This window comes from Cupressus sempervirens, chromosome 9 (assembly GCF_028749045.1).
Source record: "Cupressus sempervirens isolate cs-2001-9-10 chromosome 9, ASM2874904v1, whole genome shotgun sequence".
Lineage (NCBI taxonomy): Eukaryota > Viridiplantae > Streptophyta > Pinopsida > Cupressales > Cupressaceae > Cupressus > Cupressus sempervirens.
The window spans coordinates 223,522,569-223,545,339 of record NC_143126.1 but is presented as its reverse complement, the minus strand read 5'-3'; positions in this window follow the sequence as shown (position 1 = coordinate 223,545,339).

Below are 22,771 nucleotides of genomic sequence, written 5' to 3'. Positions count from 1 at the left end.
AAGGAAGAGCAAACAAGCGCACATGGGTAATGCAAAAAAAAAAAAAAAAAAAATGGAGGATCAAAAAGGAAAAAATGAACCTTGGGGACCACCATAAAGTAAGAGAAAACAAAGGAACCAAAGATGGGAGCGTCCTAAAGATCCCGACAACACAGAGAAAGGAAGGAGAAAAGAAGAAAAGGAAGAGAGCAATCACCATCCTCAAACAAGCCACCAACTAGGGAGAAACTAGGAGCAAGGAGGCGAAGGGAGACCGACGGACTCAGAACACCAAAGGATCAAGTTCGTTGGTCTTTAGTCAGCATAGGAATACGCGAAGGGTTTAAGGTCCACCCATCGTCTCTGTTGAGGTTGACAGGGTGACTGTTGATAACTATAGCTTCTTTGAGCTTCCTTTTAAAATAGTTGTCCTCCTTGGATACGATTTGGGCATCTTCTAAACAAATGTGGTGCTTAGTGGCTGACGAGTGCTCCGCTAAAGCAGACTGATGAACCCTGTCATGTCTAATGTCGGCACTATGCTCCTTGATTCTAGTGCTGAAAGAGCGACCAATTTCACCAATATACGGAATCCCGCAAGAGCAACAAACTTTGTAGACTCCTGATGGTGAAAAAACATCTATAGTATCTTTGAGAGCGGGGGTACGATTCTTGAGCCTAAACCAAGGTTTGAAGGCCACGCGTAGGCCTTTTCTGCTAAGAATATTGGCATGTTTCTGGGAGACCCCATCTATAAAGGGAAGTGACACAAAAGCGGGAGGCGGAGAGGGGTTGGGTTGGGGAGCAGAGAGGGAAAAAAAGAAAGAGCGAGCACGGACAAAGGCCCTAGAGATTTTTTTGTGGGAGTACCCATTTAATCTAAAGACTTGGCGGAGGTGGGTCAACTCTGAATTTAAGTGGTCATCATCACAAATAGTATAAATAGTTTAAATAGTTATCAACAAATTTGATTAGAGAAAATCTAGTGGAGATTATTTAATGATTAAAGTTTTGTAAAAAGATATTAATTTTTGGAATTTGAAGTATAATTGATCAATTGATACTCATTGAGCTGATATCATAACCATCATATTAATAATTAAGTTGTGTGATAGAGAGGTATTTGAAAAGAATGACGAATGTGGTCATTATACATAAGATTCCCAACATAGCTTGTTATTTAATATTTTTAAGTTATGTGTATTGAACTATGCATATGAATATTTGTGTACTAGATTATAGTTGACCTTAATCTTACAGAATTCTAATTAGTTATTAGTCAACTGATATTAATTGAAACAATGCTATGGTTATGCAACTATTAATTAAATCAATTAACTAGAGTTAATTAGATTTAATTAATAATTAAATTATGTAATAGAGATTTAATTGATATAATTCTTAAACAAGATTGTTAAAATATTGGTATCAAAAGTTGGTAAGTCTTATGACTTGAATTATGATTTTAGATATTTTAATGGTGAAGACTTAGTAACATATAATTAAACATTAGGTCATGGAATTGTGTACCTAAGTTAATTGGTGGATTTAATTGATCATTTTAATAAATTTATAATCTTTCTATTCGAAGATTGATAATTGGTTCTTTTATAAATGAATAATGATCTGTTGATTATGTTGAAAAGTTGAATTAATGATAAGAAAGAGTTATTCAATTAGTAACTTTGATCTTAGCAAATAAATTGAATAATTTAATTAAAGGCCAATAAGTAAATACTTATCCTTAAGTTATTCTTAGAATGTATTTTTTAATAAAGGAAGGATAATGCTACCGGGAAACAAATGAGTTGACTTGTAGGTCAAATGATGAAACTTAAGACACTTGAAAATATACTTGCAAACAGAAAAATGAAAACCTCTACACTTGATTCAACTATGTAAAATAGCAAAACCAAAACATGTGTTTGCATCGTGTATTCTATATGCTTCTTGTTTTGGGTTTTGGGTTAACTAGTGTTGACCAGTCCTAGGTTGTTACCAGAGGCTCGGGGGTTATGAGATATGGTGGCATGTTGATCTTATTTGGTCCTGATCTTTATAAGCCCAACCATGGTAATGTGATCGTATTCTCTATGAAATGTTTGTATTTACTGATTGTTATTGTTCATCAGTCTTCATGTGTGAAGCTGAGAGGTATGTGTATGAGACACTTGAGCTAATCATTTTTGAGTCATCGATCAGTTATCCTTGGATTACTTTCTAGTTGCCATGATGGGACTAAAATGTCGATTTATTTCTTGATGATGTCATATTGTGACATGTTTGACTCAACCATTTTGGAGTCTTTGATCAGTATGATTTTGAGATATTCTTGGTTGCTTGTTGAGAACCATTTATCTTGAGATATATTTTGGTTATTGAGAACCAATTGATACTTATGATTATCAGTGATGCCTTCAGTTGCCAATAGAGAACTATTGTGGTCATGATTTTCTATGGATGCTTTTCCAGATGCTCATGGAGATTTGATGATTCTTATCTTGGTGATTTGATGGTTCTTATTATGGATATTTGATGATTGTTTTTATGGATTATTTTTAGATTTTTTTTACAGTCGCTTGTACAGGACTGTGGTGATTTTATAATTCCATAAGCTTAGGGTAGGTAATCTACTTGTAGTGTCGGGAAGTGGCTTGCAATGGGGGTCGGGGCCCTAAGTGGCTGCCAGGGTAACTCATTGTAAGTTTTGTTAATAAGTGATAACATTTACACACTAAATGGGGATTAAATGAACCTAAAAAGATAATTGTTTTGATGTTCTCACTCATGCCTTGAGTGCTTGTACAGGCTAGGATGAGATTAGTGAGAGCGCATGGTTGCGACCGTGCATTTCGTAGTATGCCTTGTTAGTATGAGAGGATACTAGTGGCCACATGGGATCAGTATGGACCCGTGGAGTTTAGCTAACTGCCAGGGTAACTTGTATGTGATAATTGCGATGAAACTTTCTCGCTTGCATAGTAGGTTTCCTACATGTCATTGTGTGCCTTTAGGAATTAGATGTCGATTTTGTGTGTGTTTGGAACCTTTGAGTTAGTATACTTTTAGGATTCTTGAAATTTTTTATGCTATGTGTAATTATATCCTATTTGGGACTTGAGATTATCTCCTCAGCACGGTGGGAGTGGACCACTTAGGTTCCACGCAGTCGAGTGGTAGTGTATTTTACTCTTATCATTTGAGATTCCTCTGAGACACCATGGATGGAGTATCCTTGGTTGGTATTTATTCTTCATTATGTTCTTGGAGCATTATGATAGATAATATACCTTATGATGGATGTATTTACTGGTATGTTTCTTATATTGATGATTTGCTTTACTTTGCATATGTTAGTTGATGATTTATTATGCTTTACCTTGCATGTTAGTAGGATGTTTTAGGAGTGACATTCCTACTATGTTAATACCGATGATCTCTTTGGTGCTTTGAAATGTCACACACGGAGGGATGGCTAGGATCCACGATGGTCTAATGATGCTATTTACGATTGGGAGGAACTGTGCACTTAGTTATTTATGTTTGTGATATATGGTTATCTTTTGTGATATATGTTTACATCTTTTGTGATGATGTATCATGTATGATATGTGGTTTTCATTTATGTTATTGCATCATGGATTAATATTAGATGAGGAAGATGTACTTTATTTACTTGGATGTTTATTTTTTAAGCTTTTCATACCCTGTGATATGTACAGTGGATGATTGAGCTAAACTAAAATATAATTACAAAAGGATACTTGTATATTGTTTAAGTACATTGGATGTATCATTGTTATTTCATAAGGATGGGATGTTAGATGAATAGTTAATTTAGATGTGATACAACGTTAAGGGATCTTTAAAGAATGTAGCCTGTTGTGTATATATGTTATGTTTATTTTCATTTGAATTGTTTCTATTGCTTTCACAAATGTTATGAATGGTTTTATCTTTCATGTTTAAATTTTTATTTTTTATTGGCAAACTTAGTAAAATTCTTTGGATCCCTTGGCAGGGCATTACACTCTGATCATCCCTCTATGTAGACAAATAGTGTTTCTATGTTTCCACCACTTTGAAATTCTTTGCACTTCCTAATGGAAAGTTCCTCATTTTGAGTTATTAAAGGGGAAAAAAAAAAAAAAAAAAAAAACCCTCCTTAGCAATGCAAGAAGCATCATTCTTTGATTAGCTTGGAATCATAGGAAACAAAGCTATCTAATAATGACAAGGAATGAGTAATATGATAAATTAAGAAGCTGAAGGAAGTTCTTGAATTCTCCACCCATTCTCCTTAATCAATCCCTTCCTTGTAGAGTGGAAAATATCATGGCAACTCTATTACAATCCTTTATTCTACATTTTATATGTAGAACTAAGAAAATCCCCCTAGAAAGATTTGTCAAATCGAGTAGTATATCCCTAACTTCAATAGAAAAGGAAGGATAAGAAACCCCATCTCTCCTTGCCTTAGTCATAAGGATGATAGACCTAGGATGATTCCAGATACTAGTGAGTCATTGAGCTCTTACAAATTGTTGACATACTAGAATTGGAAAAATTACTTAAATATGGTGGAATGTTAGAATTTTGAGTTTGTAGAAGATGCAAGTATTTTGTATATGGATTGTGATTATTTATGCTTTGAGTGTTATTTAGACACTATCAAGAATTATCTTATAGATCTTATGAAGTTAAATTTGTTTCAAGGGTTTCCCCTCCTATTTATGAAATTTTCTTTTAATTTTTAGGCTATGTCTTGGAAAAAGGAAATAATCAATATATGGTTCAATCTAGAAATGGTCCCACTCTGTCTCATCAATAAAGATATTCTATAGAATATGGTTGATTGCATTGGTTATTTTTAGGGTTTTAAAACCCAAGATCATCATAGGAAGAATGTAAGATTCTCCTTTTTATTAACCCCTATTTGAATCCCTCCAAGATGGAAATCTAATGTCAATACATCTTTCATATTTTTGCCAAATTATATCACAAATATATTAATGCCAGTAGATTATCTCTAATAGAGAAGTTTTGACCACCCCAAGTCATTCTGTAGACCTTGAAATTAGATTCTTGTACCCTCATTCCCCCATTATGAAACCTCTCAATAATTTTTTCTCAAGATTGAGGCCTTTCTTATAAATATCAATCCCTAAAATCCTCTCCATCTCCAACCATGGTATAATTTTCCCACCCCCTATTCTCCTTCTTAGATAGGTTTTTATTTTTAATATTAACCATAATAGATTTACATCCTCACCTCATATCTCATTAATTTAGAGAGTTGTGACATTTCCCTTTTTACTAATGCCTAATCCCAATATTATCCTTGTGAATTGTCACTATTAGGAATGGATTTGATTAACTACCCCTCTTTGGAGAATCTTTCTTATCATCCTACCCCAACTCTAAATAGGTTAGATATTACTAGTGGAAAAGAGGTGGTGACTATAATCAAAACCCTAAAAAGTTGAATGCTCTTAAACTTAGTGACTTCATGGGAGAATTATCTTGTAGCCAGGATGAGCTCCAAAAATAATTGTTGAGAAGTCAAGAGTTACAAGCTTGGTTCCTAGAGATCTAAAATACAACCCTAATAAATAACTAAAATAAAAATCCCCAGTCAGAAAATATTCCTATGGAATTTGAGTCAAATGTCTAATATGGATCATGTTCTCCTTAGAAAATCTCCTTTAGACATAAATTTGGAATCTTGCCACCAACAATTGGATCATTCTTTAGAATTGGAATGCTACCCTCATTCCCTAGATAGGGTGTATCATTATTTTCAAAATGTTCTTGGGATTACATATAATATCCAAGGTGGTATATTATCCAAATGTGGTAGGAATTCCAAGAAAAGAGGTTAGAAGTACAGGTTTTATTTATGAAAGAAATATGGTGAGGCTGACAATCAAGCCAATGTTACATCCATTTTCAATAGTGGGAAGTTGAAGAGAATTCCACTTACTTCATAAAGATAACCTCCTAAAACATCAGGGGCGTCGATGCTACAACGAAACACTTACTTTAAAAGTTTTTTCTTAAGTCCTTTGAGTCTAATTTTATCCTTCTATGAGAAACTAAATTAGATTTTGTAGAACTTGACTAACTAGGTAGGAAGCTGAGAGTATGGAAAGTATGGGGTCACCTATCTATTCAAACATCAGAAGGACTTACATGTATATGGAAACCAAAAACTATCCAATTCACCCTAGAAGTAAGTCAACCACATTGGATGAGTGGCCAAGTTAGAAGTATCAACTCTGATCTTTCTTTGATCCTCGTGAATGTTTATGGACCTATTTCGACCACATTATAGCTATAAATATGGGAGGAACTATCAAATCACCTTCCACCTATTATTTTAGCAACACACTAATAGGAAGTGATTTCAATGCTACAACAAATCTTGAGGAAAAGGTAATGGGTATCATAACTCTCAACCAAGCATCAAGAGGCTTTAAGAGTTGGATATCTTCCAACAACCTTATTGATATTATTACTTCCAATGGAACCTTCATGAGAAATAATAGGGGATGAAGTTATGACCTTAGAATAGAGATTTTGGATGGGTTCCTATTTTTTGGAGACCTTCCCTCCTTTAATTATAGTCTAATATTTAGAATCAAACCCATCTCAAGTTCATACTACTTCCCAATTTATGTCAACATTATGGAAGAACCCAAACTGAAAGGAATCTCCTTCAAATTAAAAAAACATATGGTTCTAGGATAATGATTTCTTTTACCATTTTATATCTTGATATAATGAAGAGTTCTTTTAAGGCTCAATTTTTTTAATTTATTTTTCACCAAATTTAAGAAAACTTAAAGCTAAGAATAAAATCCTAGAACAATTTCTACTTCAAAAATAAATTTGAAGAAATAGCCAACGTAGAATAGGAAATTAAGAACTTAAATAAATTATTTCTTGTTAGTTGGATGGATAGTGATAGCTACTTCTAGGGAAATTCCTCATAAATAAACAAGCCAACTTGCTTGCAAAATATAAGATATACAAGAAAAATAAATAGAGAATCACAACTATTAGAAGGATATAGAAACATTAAACTATTATATAATATCTGTCAATGTAGAAATTTCATAAATAGGATCACAAAAATTTAAAAATCCCAAGGAAACACTATTAAGGGTCCTATAACCATGGCTAATGAGCTGGTATCTTACTTCAAAAATATTCTAAACAACTAGGAGTCCTAAAACTTAGCAACTCAATCTACCCTCTTGAACCTTCTTTCTATACAAATAATGAGAGATGATAATGCAATGTTAAATAAAAAATTTACCAAAGGAGAAATCAAAATGTCTCTTTTCCCAATGCAAGACAATAAGGTTCCCATACCTCATAGCTTCTACGCGAGATTCTTTCAAAAGTGTTGGAATTTTCTAGGTGGTGACCTATGAGAGACCCTTAAAGGTAGAAATAACTCTAGTGATATCCTTAGAGAAATTAACCACACCTATTTCACCCTCATCCCAAATAAAGTAGAGGAAATCCATCATAGAGACTTTAGATTGATTAGTTTATATAACAATATTTGTAATATAGACACCAAATCCATCACTAATTGGCTCAATGTTAAGCCCACCTCCCCACCCTTATCATTTTTGATAAAAATACAAGCTTCATTCTAGGTGGTTGATTATGGATGGTATCATCATCACCAAGGAACTTGACCACTCTATTCAAAACAAAAAAACTCCATGTATGCTAGTTAACTTAGATATTCAAAAGAAATATGAAAAAGTGCATTGGATATTCCTTTAGAAATTCATTGGGGCATTTGGTTTCTCTAGAAAATAGATTCACCTCATTTTTAATGCATGTCCTCTCACAAAATCTATATTTTACTCAATGGAGTTCTAGAAGGATTTATTGATATCTCTTGAGCCCTTAGGGGGAAGTAACCCTATCTCTCCCTTCATTTTTGTTATTATGGCTAAAGCCTTTGGAAGGTTGACCAAGGTCTTCCAAGAATAGGGACTTATTAAAGGGATGAAGTTAACAAAAAGAATTCCCAACATAGCCCTTCACCAACTCACTAATGATACTATCTTGCCTTACAAATATTCCATCAATGAAGAAAAGGCCCTTAAACTCAAAATTAACTTATTTATGATATCCTCAAGATAGATAATTAATGTTGACAAGTCAAAAAATTTATTGATCAATAAAATCAGCATGACCATGATAGGATATGGAATATTTTGGGGTTTAATGAAGGGGTGCATCCTTGAAATTATATGGGTATGCTAGTAGGGAAAGGGAACAAGTATACAAATCTGTGGACCAAATAATTAAACATATGAATAGAAAAATGGATAACTGGAAATCTAGATGGCTCTCCAATGCTAGTTAGTTGACCATCAATGATAACTATAAGAAACCCCTCCCAAAAAATGCCCAAAATGCCGGTGAATCCAATATTTTGTGGGTAGGAAAATTTTAATGTCAAGGGAAATTTTTATTCCATATAGGGAAATAAAATATTATATGTTAGCAATTTTTTCTTGCCCTAGCAAAAATCATTTTAATTGTGGTGAATTAATATTTTTTCTTGCTAATAGATAAATAAATGATGGCTACTTTTTCCCTTTCCAAAAATCAACTAATAATGTCAGAGGCAAATTACTTGTTTTGTAGGAAAATGAATAATAATGGTCTTGGCTAATCTTTAGTCATAAACTAAAAAAATGTTTAATCTAAAAATGAATTTGCACATGTATTGGCTAGTGACTGTATTGACTATTGAGTAGTCATTTCAAGTTTCAATTTGTGTGCTATCTTAGCTCTATTATTAATGATGTCATAATGTTGTTACAATAGTGTCACTGTTACCAAGTTGGCTATTTTCACTTTCATATTTTTAATAGTAAATACAATGGTTTTATTGATCATTGATTAATTATAGATCAATGATAGAAGATACATTTCGGGGCCACTTGCATGAAAAGACCTAGAATTGCATGAAATTATTCAAAATGGAAACACATGGAAAGTTTTGTACAAAAATCATTAACTAGAATTTACTCAATGTTAGGCACTTTTGACTGTCCAACATTAATGTTAGTATATTTCACTATTGTGCACACTTGAAAATTAATAGGAATACAAAAAAATAAGATATGAAAGATTATGAATGCCAAACAATTTAATGCAACTACCATTAAATAGCCTCTTTAATTCCTCTTTCATTATCATTTCTCAAATTCTTCAATTTAAATTCAGTTTGTAGAGTTTTTGGAATCTTAGTCATAGATACACCAATTCACCCAAAATGCACTACTAGGGCTTTGCAAAAGCCCTTTTTAGGTAGGATTCCTAACGATGTCCTTGCCATGGTTTGTAAGCAAGATTCCCAAAGTCTTTTTATCTGCCATGCTATATTCATGGTCCTTGGCCATGGATTCTGAAGAAATGATAAGAGGTATTGTGTGTCCATGGATATTATCTCTTGCTTCCTCATGTATCTTCTCTACCTCAAAGGTAGTCAAATAGACATTCTAATTCTTCTGGATGACATTTTTAAGGAAAAATATTTAGAAGATGATGTTAAAATTCTTGTATTGGCCAAGAAGGTACCAAGGTCAAGAATTGGCATCCCTTTTGCAAGCATAGTAGACAAGTGTTGGGAGCAAGGCACAAGGAGCATTATAAAGAAGCATCCTTTCTTGCTCGACATGAATGAATGGTAATTGACTTGCTATCAAAAGTGGGTACAACTCAGAAGGGATTTTCTACGGAAGTGGTTGTTGTTGGATGATGTCAGCGAGACTGACTTCACATGCTTGGATGAGTTCAGCGACATCATCCTCTCTAACATATTCCTCATGGAGAGACTTGAAGACCTATCTAATTGAAGGCTTGAAGCCCTCAGCCCCTCAACCCACTGATGCTTCCAACCTCACTATTTCTTGGTTTCCCTATTCCTTGTTTCCTAAATTCTCTTTCCTTAACCATTGCCCTTTGGACAAAAAAATGTTTTTAAGATATCTATTTTGATTTAATCATCTATTTTGAATATCTATGCTATGAATCAATATTATGTATATTGTACACTCTAAAATATTATCAATGAAAACAATAGTTTTTGGCTTCTCAAATCATTGTTCCAAATTGTTGTTAGTCTATGACTTTATTTTTGGCATCTCAATTCTCAATGCACTGTTGAAATTTTAGTCTGCAATTTTGTTAATAGTAATTAACTATTAATAGTTATAGAATTACAACTTAGAAACAAAAAAGAGTTTCAACAATCCCTTTATGGTTTCATATAATATATTTGATTAATGATTTATAATAAAAAAATTATTCAATTGAAAATTATCCAATTAAAAGTTTTGTAATTTCTAAAACTATTTTTCTTTAATCTGATTGGTTAAAACAAATGGAACAATAAGAGCAGATTTCAAGGAAAACTAAAGATTATAACCTTAAAAAGTTAAATAAAAATTTGGTAATTAATGTGTCAATTTTTTATTTCATACCTATCTTGTCACCTAATTTTTTTTCATTATGAAATATTTTAAATGATGAAGAGTAGTTTATAAACTTAAAACAATTTTCACAATTTTCAATATATGCTAATAATTTATAGATAATTAAACTATAATAGATTTTAATTTTGAAACTAAATAATAAATAAAAATAAAAATATAGCATTTGTAATTATATTTTAAAATTTTAATTATTTAATTTACATTCAACTATTGTAATTATTATTTCATATCTTGCACCGATTTTATTTTATAAAATTTAATATACCTTCATTGAACTTTTCATATCATCTTTACAATAAAAACTTTATGATAGAAAAAAAAATCATTTCTATAATAGAAAAGAAAATCCTTTATTTATATTAAATTATAACAATTATTATAAATTATATTATATTTGATACATATACATATACATACATACATATATAATATTTTATATAAACAATTTAGTTAACATCATGATTTTGACATTGTAAACTTAAAAATAAAATATTAATAATTAATAATAATTTCTTTAACAATATTTATTTCAATAATTTTCTCTATATTAATTAATACACTATTTAAATTCTTTTCAATGATCGCAACGCTATTTTGAGCCAAATTTTAAATGATTGCAATTAAATTCTATTTCTACCCAAAATTAGGACACATGTACTCAAAGATTGTACTCAAAATCTTAACCATTGACTAAAAGAAAGAGCGACAACCTGAGAAGAATTTCAAACCAATTTGGGGTATGTTTTTCCCATGTGCCTAGATTCATCTAGAATTGTCACATGTGTGTGATCATTGTAAAGCTCAATTAAATGTCAGGACTTGGTTGATATTATTAACAATTATGTTTGTGAATAATTATCACAATTATCAATATATGTTAGTAATTTATAAATAGTTAAACTATCTTACATTTTAATTTGGAAACTAAATTATAAATATGAATAAAAATACAGCATTTGCAATTATATTTTTTTATTTTAATTTTTTTATTTAAATTAAACTATTACCATTATAATTTATTATTAGTACTTATTAGTAGGCTTAGGGCTAAGTACTATTGTGATACATTTTGGATTTTAGACTTTAACTAGTGATTAAATTTGTTTCATGTTTTTAAGAGTAACAATAAATCATTTTAATTTATTTTATCAAACTAATATATTACTAATAGATTACCCATCCATTCTGCATCAAAACTACCCCAATCCTTTCTAGAGAAGCATCTGTACACACCATGAAATCTCCTTTTGGATCAGGTATGGCTAAAATTGGTGCACTGGTCAAAAGCTCCTTGAGCCTCTGAAATGCTTCCTCACATTTCTCCATCCACACAAACTTCTTTCCTTTCCTCTGAAGAGAAGTGATAGGATGTGCTATCTTAGAGAAGTTTTGGACAAATCTATGATAATAACCAGCTAGGCTGATGAAACTACGAATCTTTGACACATTAGTCGATTTAGGCCAATCTATTATCGCTTGAATCTTTGTTGGATCCACTAAAATACCATCACCTAAAATGACATGCCCTAAATGCTGAATCTTTGATTTGAAAAACTAACACTTAGCTACATTGGCATAAAGCCAATTGTCTCTTAAACACTGTAAAACCAATTGCAAGTGTTCCTCATGTTCCTTCTATGTCTTAGAATATATCAATATGTCATCAAAAAACACAAGTACAAACCTATCTAGATAAGATCGAAACACACCATTCATCAAACTCATGAAAATTGATGGAGCATTAGTCAACCCAAAAGGTACCACTGTGAACTCATAATGCCCATAGCGAGTTCAAAAAGCGGTCTTGTGAATGTCAGCCTCCTTAATGCGAAGCTAGTGGTATCCTAACTTAAGGTCAATCTTGCAGAATACTGTAGCTCCCTTGATCTGATCAAATAAGTCATCAATCTTAGGCAGAGGATACCTATTCTTAATAGTCACCTTATTCAACTGTCTGTAATCAATACAAAGGTGCAAAGAACTGTCTTTCTTCTTCACAAAGAGCACTGAAGCTCCCCATGGTGATACACTAGGTCAAATGCTCCCTTTGGCCAAAAGTTCCTCTAGCTAAAGACGTAACTCACCCAATTCCTGTGTAGTCATATGATAAGGAGCTTTAGAAATAGGCTCCACTCCAGGAATCAAATCAATGTCCCTCTTCGGGGGCATGCTAGGAATCTCACTTGGAAAGACATCTGCATACTCCTATAGAATAGGGTGATCTAAAGTCTTCCTCATAGGATCTTTCTTGTCAAGATCATTTACCATAACAAAAAATATCTGACATCCCTTCCAGAAACTCTGATTCAATTACATAGAAGAAATCATCCATAGAGATATAGGCCTTGGTATCCCAACTATCTTCACATCATTCCCTTGGTCATCTTGGCACATAATAATCTTCTTTCTGCAATCTATACTAGCTCTATGAGATCCAAGCAAGTCCATGCCTAAAACCACATCATAGGAACCAAGGGGTATGACTCGAAGATCCACTGCAGTATCAAAGCTTCCTAAGCTAAGCCTACACTTATGAACTACAGAATCTGTGGAGAACTTAATGCCTGAGGCTAGTTCCACTTGCCAACCATGATCTTCCTTCACCACATCCAACTTACACTTAGAAACTATAGATGGTGAAATAAATGAATCTGTAGCTCTTGAATCAAACAATATCGAAAGAGATATACCTTGAATAGCTCCTGTGGTCTCAACCACTGTTCCTTGATGATCTGCCTGACAGTGGTCTACTGCTGCAAATACTCTATGAGCTCTACCTGCATCACCCACTGTAGGCTCTGAAACTATAGGCCTAGGTCCTGAAAACTGAGGTGCTTGCTATGGACACTGAGCTGCATAATGTCAAATCTGTCCACATGAAAAACATTCTGTATTTCTGCCATACCTTTTACCCATAGGTGGTACATTTGATTGCTGACGACTGTTCCTACTAACAAAAGACTAACTACTCTAAGCTAGCTGATTGGGTTGATTTTGTTTATTGTGTTCAACATTGTGGTTGTTCTTGGAATTAGAACCTTTGCCACCACCTTGAGTTTGAGAGTTTGATCCCTTTTACTGTTGCGTCTGCTGAGACTGCTACTGATACTGATTCCCCTTAGAGAAAGAAGACTTCTTGTTACCACCAGAATTGTAGTTGCCTTTAGATCCTGATGCTGCTGGTGCTCCTACAAAACCTCCTTGACCAAGGTTGAAACTTTTCTCAACAAGGATAGCTTGACCTACCACATCCTTGAGGGTTTTTGGCTCAAATACCTTGACACCCCTAATCATATGGTTGTTAAAACCCCTAATAAAATGTTGTGTCAACTGAGCTAAATTTTTACTGAACCCTAAAAAAGACATGAGCTCATAAAACTTACGCTCATACTCAGCCATTGACATAGTGTATTGTCTGAGATTATTAAATTTATCAGCCCTTTGCTACTTCCATTCCTCTGGTAGGAATCGTTCATGGAAACTCTCTAAGAATAGTTCCCACGTGACACTGCTCATATGGATTCCCAACTTCTTCTCCTCAATTGTCCACAAAGTGGCCCCAAAATTCTCCAAATTGGTGATCACAAATCTTGCGTTAACATTGCTATCAAAATCTTGCATGGCAAAAATCCTGTCGAGGGAAATAAGCCATTGCTCAGCCACATAACCAAAACCTTGCCAATTGAAAGGCTTGACTTTAGATCTTGAAAGATCCTTCATCTGAGTGGACACAATGGACCTCTGACGATCGTTTCGAGGTCTCCTAGACCTGGGTCTATGCTCTTGTTCTGTCTGATGTGCTTTGGGTTGTTCTTGAATAGGAGGTAGACGTTCAAGAATAGTCTGCATCATCTATCTCAAATCAACCTGTTCAGACTCAGCTTGGTCCTCTCTACGGCTCTCTTCCTGCTACCTACTAGCGTGCTCTCCTTTGCTCTCTTCATGAGTGGATCCCTCATGGGTAGAGTCATGGAAACTAATAGCTCTACCACGACCACGGCCTCTACCACGACCTCTAACAGAAGACCTAGTCCCAAATACCATCCTACAATAGACACATGTTGCAATAGACTAAGTTCAATTTTAGTTCTGTCTAAGTTTAGGTTTAAGTAAAATTTTCAATTTTGAAAGCTAAGTGTTGAAGTATGAAAAATATTCAAGTAATAGTTCAAGTTTTGTTTTAGTTCACCTAGTTTTAATTTTGAAAGGATACACTTAAGAGTTCAAAGTTCTAGTTGTTCCAAAATACCCAAAGCTCCCAATGTAAAAACTTGGGCTCTAATACGAAATGTAATGCCCCGCCAAGGGATCCAAAGAATTAACCTAGAATTTCACTAAGTTTGGTAGTATTTTTATTTATTTTTAAACATGAAAGTAAATACCACATATAACTTATACACCATAACGGAAGCAATAGCAATGTCCATCTAAAAGTAAAAACATATCATACAAAACTAGTTACATTCTTTAAGGATCCCTTAATGTTGAATTACATCTAAGTCAACTAAAATTATTGAATCCATCTAATACAATAGCCATATGAAATAATAATGATAAATCCAATGTTTATACATTACATTTCTAATTGCTCAATCATCCACTATACATGTCACAGGGTATGAAAAGCTTAAAATAATATACATATGTGAAATAAGGTACTTCATCCAAATCTAAATCCATGATACATCAAAGTAAAGATAATCTCATGATACACATCATAGAAGACATATAAATCCATTATAAAGATCAAACATAATAAACTAAGTGCACGGTTCCTCCCAACTGTAAATAGCATCATTAGACCATCATGGGCCCTAGCCATCCCTCTGTGAGTAACATTCCAAATCACTGAAGAGATTATCGATATTAACATAGTAGGAATGTCACCCCTATAATATACTACATCATATGTAGAAAGTAATCTAACATGCAAATAAAAGCATAAGATAATATTATCTAACATATGCTAATCATCAATGAAAGGATACATATTCACCATCATGAAGGACGCATCAGCCACGATGTCTCAATGAATCTCAAATGATAAGAGTGGAAAAACACTACCACCCGATTGTGTGGTACCTAAGTGGTCCACTCCCACCGTGCTGAGGAGATAATCTCTAGTCCAAAACAGGCTATCAAAATCACATAGCATAAAACTCTATAAGTCCAGGAATCCTAAAAGTATACTACCACAAAAGTTCCAGACACACAAAACTGACATCTAATTCCTAGAGGCACATAATGACATGTAGGAACCTACTATGCAAGTGGGAAAGTGTCATCGCATATATCATGTACAAGTTACCCTAGTAGTTAGCTAAACTCCAAGGGTCCATACTGATCCTCATGCGGCCACTAGTATTCTCTCATACTGACAAGGCATACTATAGAATGCAAGGTCACAACCATGAGTTCTCTCTACTCCCATCCTAGTCTATACAAGCACTTGAGGCATGGGCAAGAACAAAACAATTATCTTTTTAAGTCCATTTAGTTAGTATTAGGTGTGAATGTTTTCACTTTTTAAACAACTGACAATGAGTTACCCTAGCAGCCTCTTAGGGTCCCAGCCTCCATTGCAAGCCACTTCTTGACACTACAAGCAGATAATCTACCCTAAGCTCATGGAATCATAAATCTCAAAATCACAAAGATAATCCATGACAAGAACATCAAATATGCATAAAAGTATCAAATCTCCATGAGCAAGCATCCATAGAAAATCATGACCACAACAACTCTCTATTGGCAACTGAAGTATCACTGATAATCAAAAGTATCCATTGGTTCTCATTAACCAAAATATATCTCATATCATATTGATCGAAGACTCTAAAATGGTTGAGTCAAAACATGTCACAACATGACATCATGAAGAGATAAATCAACATTTCAGTCCCATCATGGCAACTGGAAAATAAACCAAGGATAACCGATCGATGACTCAAAAATGGTTAAGTCAAGTGTCTCATTCATAAGAATCTCAACTATAACAATCAGTAATTACAAACATTACATAGAGCATTCCATCACATAACCATGGTTGGGTTCATAAAGATTGAGATTAAAACATCATCATGACATCACAATCACATAACCCCCAAGCCTCTGGTAGATGTCCTATAACTAGTCAACACTAGTCAACCCAAAATCCAAAACAAATAGTGTAAAGAATACACAATGCAAACACATGTTTTGGTTTTGCTAAAATTACATACTTGAATTTAAATGTGGAGGTCTCAGTTTTCATTTTCCAATTTTAAACATTGAGTAGAGGAATTGCATGTTTTACCTAACACATGTAATGTTTTGGATGGATAAAGGTTTTCCTTTATAAGTCTAAAAACCTATTTTACAATTATAATATTTTGTTGAAAACATCCCCCATCAAACTACCAACTAAATTTCACACACACACACACACACACATATATATATAATTTAAATCAATTAATTAAATCTTAATAGTTAAATTATGATATTATAAAATAATTCATCATTATAAAAGATGAACCTATATTATAAATCATTTATCAGATAATAATAATTTAAATTAACATATTTACAAACTTACATATATACATATATACATACATATATATATTTATTTAAATACATATATATATACATACATATATAAATATATATAATTGTTGCATTTTATAAAAAATGGAATATAAAATCGAATTACACAATTTTGATTGATGTCATATTAAAACTTTTATCACAAACTACCACTGTTTAATAATAGTCATTGTCGGCTATAAAAGCCGTGCGGGCACCATGCCTACCGTTGCAGTACTTGCGACCGCAAGTATGGTGTCGCCGTAGGACGTACAGGTCATATACCCACCGAAAGTTATGTTTATTATTATTTTAAAATAGCATTTTTAAAACACTTTTCTCAGAGATGAATCACAATGCGATTTCTTAATAAAGTTTTCTCAATTGTGATATAGCAATCGATTTTTTCAGTTAAATATATATATGTATATACATACATATATATATGTGTATATATATATATGTATATATATATATATATATGTATATATATATATATATATATATATGTATATATATATATGTGTGTGTATATATGTGTATATATATATATATATATATATATATATATGTATATGTGTGTGTGTGTGTGTGTGTGTGTGTGTGTGTGTGTATTTTTTACAGATTTAAAAATATGAACATGCATATTTTACAATGACCATATGCACAATTTTAAAGTTTCAATCTTCAGATTTGGCTATAACTTTAATCCCTAGCCCCGTGTTCTCTTCAGATCTATGCATATAAGGTTTCTCAAATAAATTTTAATTACCCGAATTGAGAATGCATACAATTAAAATAGAAAAATCCTTAGAAAACATATGGAGACATGAAGTAGACAGGAAGTGCAAGATGTGGAAATAGCATAAGTAAAATCACAAGAATCTACCTGGATTCTGATGCTAATTTTCCCTTCCTCAGAAAACCCACAGAGAAAGCTCCTCCCTTCTTCAAAATTTTTGAGTCCTCCAATGCTCCAAAATGCTCTCCAAATGCTATCCCTAAGCTTCTAGGAATGCTTGAATATAAAGAGCTCTCAGGAAAACCCTAGAATGTCTCTAGAAACAGCTAGAAGATGTCACCAACTAAGCATGTGTCTTTTCCAACCTTCTAGATGAGTCATAAGGTTGTAGACACCATGTGCTTAATTGATGCACTAACCCCCGTGTTGTTGACATATGAGAAATGAAAAGGTGTGTTAACTCCTAGGCAAGCTTATAACTCTAATTTAATTTTTATATAACTTCTATTTAAATTTTTATAACTTTCATTATTATTATTTATTTATTACTTTATTATTATTTTATATTTATTATTAATTTTAATTTCTAATTTTTATTTATTTAATTCTTTTTCCTCAATTAACTCACATTTAATTAATTATAATCAAAATAACAAAGATCATGATATTATATATTAATTTTCTCCAATTAATAAATAAATAAATAAAATCTATTTATTAAGACTTAATTAGTAGAAAATTCACCATAGACCTCCAAGATAAAATATGAAAACCCATCATAGAGCAATTCACACAAAAATAGTCTAAAGGGTTAAAAATCACGAAATATTTCATCTGACACATTCGGTGGGTAAAATATCCAGATACTTGTCCTACCTTGCTAGCACAAATGATTTAATGGTTTGGGATTTGGACTTGAGAATTTATCTCCCTTCTCTTATCATTGAGATAGTGTAATAGGGTACGCTCATCCTGGCAATTCAGGGAAGTCGATACCCAGTACCTGCAACCTGCATAAAAACCATGCATGTACATACAATATATATATATATGCTAAGCTAACCAGGCAATGGTAGGAATTGGTGCATCGTGTAGATCTCGACTAGAAGGTGACTACGACTCCCTTCCTTAACCACATCAGAAACACCATACAATAAGAACAAACACGCACACCATACACATGCAAGTATGGGGTAAGTATCCATAATAAAGCACATGAGATAATAAACCATCTAACTAATCATCATTGATAACTGAAAGTAATGTAATGATCATCATGCATACATGAAATGTAAATTCTAAATGATCTCATCATATATCCACTGAATCCATAACATAATATCTAATAGTCTCAAAACAATACCACTAATCCATCAACATAAAACTCCTCTAACATAGTCTGATAATGATAACAACAATGTCCAAAAAATATGTGAATGAGGGCAGGCACTACATCTCCTCTATCCAATTAGTTGGCTTTTGTTTTTGTCTATGGCTCTGTCCTTATCAGCTCTTCAAGCATGGGTTGCTTCAGGTTGGAGTCTCTTTGTGGGTAATTTAGTCTTTGGAGTCTGAACTAATTCTTTGGTTTTGCTAGGGTCCACATGTCTTCCCTAGTCAAAGTTATGCAATTCTGGGTTTTTAATTTATTAGATTCTCTCGAAGCATATTTATGATGTTTCATACTGGTCTTTATGTCTCCTAACATGGAGAGGTTTTTAGGTCTCATAATGGGGTAGACATTTTACCAATAGGCTATGAGATCACCCAATTTCAGACATGCTTCTCTTTTGGCATGAAACAATGGTTCCAGGGGTACTCAGGCACATAGATGATTCTGGGCTTCATTCGATGGCCCTCTATTGAAACAATTTTTTGGCTAAGGTTTTTATCCCTATGGAGAATAGGATATTGATAGGATCAAACCATGTTATAGGTTTGATTGGTTTTTGATACATTTCAGCATCTAAGAGTAGTGTAGTTGGTCTGATTTAATTCCCTACTTTAGTTGTCTTATGGTAAGATCTTGCATTTTCCATCAGAGTGTTTAGTGTTGCTTTGGCCTTTTTTTCTCCTCTTAGCATATGGCTATTCCTTCATATCAATTATAGATTGTTTTCAGATCTACTCACATAAACTTATCTCTAATTCAGGGTGATAAATTAGTAAGATTTGGTGTTGGTAATATTTAAAATAGTTTCATAATTGTAGGAATAGTATTATGGTATAAATTAGAATGGATTTCTTCAAATATTTTGTTGTACCTGATCAACACCAATTATCAGTTTAGCTTTCGATCTTTACCTCCTAACTAGATGGTTTATTAATATATGATGTTAGTTAGTTCCGCTCTCTTTCGTGATTGTGAATTTTAGTAGGTAGATTAATTTTTGACAGCAAATTCAGGAATAAAGAGATCATTGATCTTGGGGCATGCCCCTATTTAGATGTAATATTTATTTTTGAAGATACCTGTAAGCATTAATCTATGGGGTGTGCCTCCCCTAAATTCTTGTATATTTTAAGTGTATGCCCTTACAATCATGTATTATAATTTAAGTTGAACACAAGCAACAATTCACTGGGGTATGCCTCTTTTAGATTTTGTAATAATATAGGACGTCTATCCCAAACAAGACTGAAAGTTTTCTTCTCCGTTCTTTCCTACTAGTGCCTGTTTGAACGAAGTAGATTGATGTAATTCTTTTCTCCTTTTAATATATATTATATATGACCTAGGCCGTTTATCGATTATATATATATGTGTCTCTGTGTGTGTGTATACATATGTGTGTATATATATGTATATGTATATATATGTATATGTATATATATTTATATGTATGTATATATATTTTTAAAAAAATTTTTAATGTAAGTGAATTGGTTTATATTTTATATTTTAATAATATTTTTTTGATAAATTATAATATTTTTTTGTCATTCAATTAGAAATATTATTACTTATATTATATAATCATTTAAGATTAATTATTATTATAAAAGTATTATTATTTTTATATTATAATTATTTATTATATAATAGAACATATAATTTAATTATTCAAAATATAATATAATTATAACCAATATAACATATATATCAATGATCATATTTATGAATAAAATTTAAATTTAAATTAACATCATTATATAAAATATAATTATATAAATATTTTTATTAATTAAAATATTTTACATATTATAATAAATTTATTAAATTTTTCAATAGTGACATGTTCTAATGGTTAAGTTGTTGAGTTGTTATCGTTGTCATCAAGGTTCAAATCTAATGAGGATGAGGTCCCTTGTTTGTGGCCTCACTGGTTCATAGCTCTAGGTCAAAGCATTTACCCCTTTATAAAAAAATTAAATTTATTAAATTTAAATTAGGTTTATATAAAAACTAAATGCAAGTACTAAGCCATTATGTGGCACTTGTTTCATATCTTGCACCAATTTTATTTTATAAAGTTGAATATATCTTCGTTGAATTCGTCATATCATCTTTACAATAAAAACATTATGATAGAAAAAAAAATCATTTCTATAATACAAGAGAAAATCTTTTATTTATATAATATTATAACTATTATAATTATTATTATAAATTATAGGCAAATGCCTACAACACAATGGTAAATTTTGAGCCTTTTATCCAAGAGGTCTTGGGTTTGACTCTACACAAGATTAATAAATAAAAATAAATAATCACATTACATAATGATAATGAATCTTGGCTTCAGCCTCTTATCGATCAAAAGATAAAATAAAATAAACAAATTATATAAATAATTAAATTAACTCGAAATTGGGACATGTGTACTTGAAGATTCTACCTAAAATCTTGACCATTGACTAAAAGAAAGATCAACAACATGAGATGAATTTCAGGCTGATTTGGAGAATGTTTTCCCATCTGCCTAGATACATCCAAAATTGTGACACGTGAACAGTCATTGAAAAGCTCAATTAAGGGTCAAGACTCGATTAATACTAATAATTGTTAATAATTATATTTAGTCTTAAAAAAAAAAAATTACTTGATCCTGACTCGGTGATGCCACAATTATAAAGTAAAAGGCAGATCAACACCAACGACAATAGCCTAGGATGAATTTTGAATAAATTTTGGGTCTGCTATGACTATTGTCATAAAACATCTAGAATCATGACACGTATCATGATTCCATATGACTCTTGACAATAACGATAGCATTCCACTAATTGACTCCAAAATCATATCGATAATTAAGTTTAATTTTTATTAATTAATTTATTTAAAAAGAAAAAATTTCAAAATTCAAATGTATATTAATGTAATAAATTTTTACTTTTAATTATTATAGTTATGTATATTACTACATTATTGAGCCTTTATGTCATTTACATGTACATTGTACATACTATTAGTAAAGTACCTAAAACCATTAATTACTTAATATTTTTGTTTCAACTTTTAACTATCCACCTTATGTGTTTTTAGAGTATGAAGTTGAAAGTTCTCCAAGTTGAGACTCTGATATGATAGGGTTTTCAAATTAGAACTTTTCAAAGATTGACTAAATTCCATTTTGTGTTCTAAAGAATAAAAGTGTGAAACTTGAGTATTATAGGATAACACTAATTATCAAATCTCAATTTTAGGTATTTAAATATTTTAATTTTTTTCATTGCAATTTGCAGCAATAGAATTTTTTATTTTAATTATCTTAGGTTTACACTTCACATTTTTTTTTAAAAATAGGGCTTGAAGAAATTTTTTGTGTAATAACAAGTAATAGGCATGTGCAAAACAAAGTCAAAAACCTCTAGTACAAGTGCAAGTAGAAAGGAAAAGGAAGACATTATAGAACTCAGGCAAGTGCTACAAACCCTAGGTTTCATTGATGAATGTCATGATATTTTTTATCTTGTCATCCATGAAGATCTTGGAATCATGAGAATT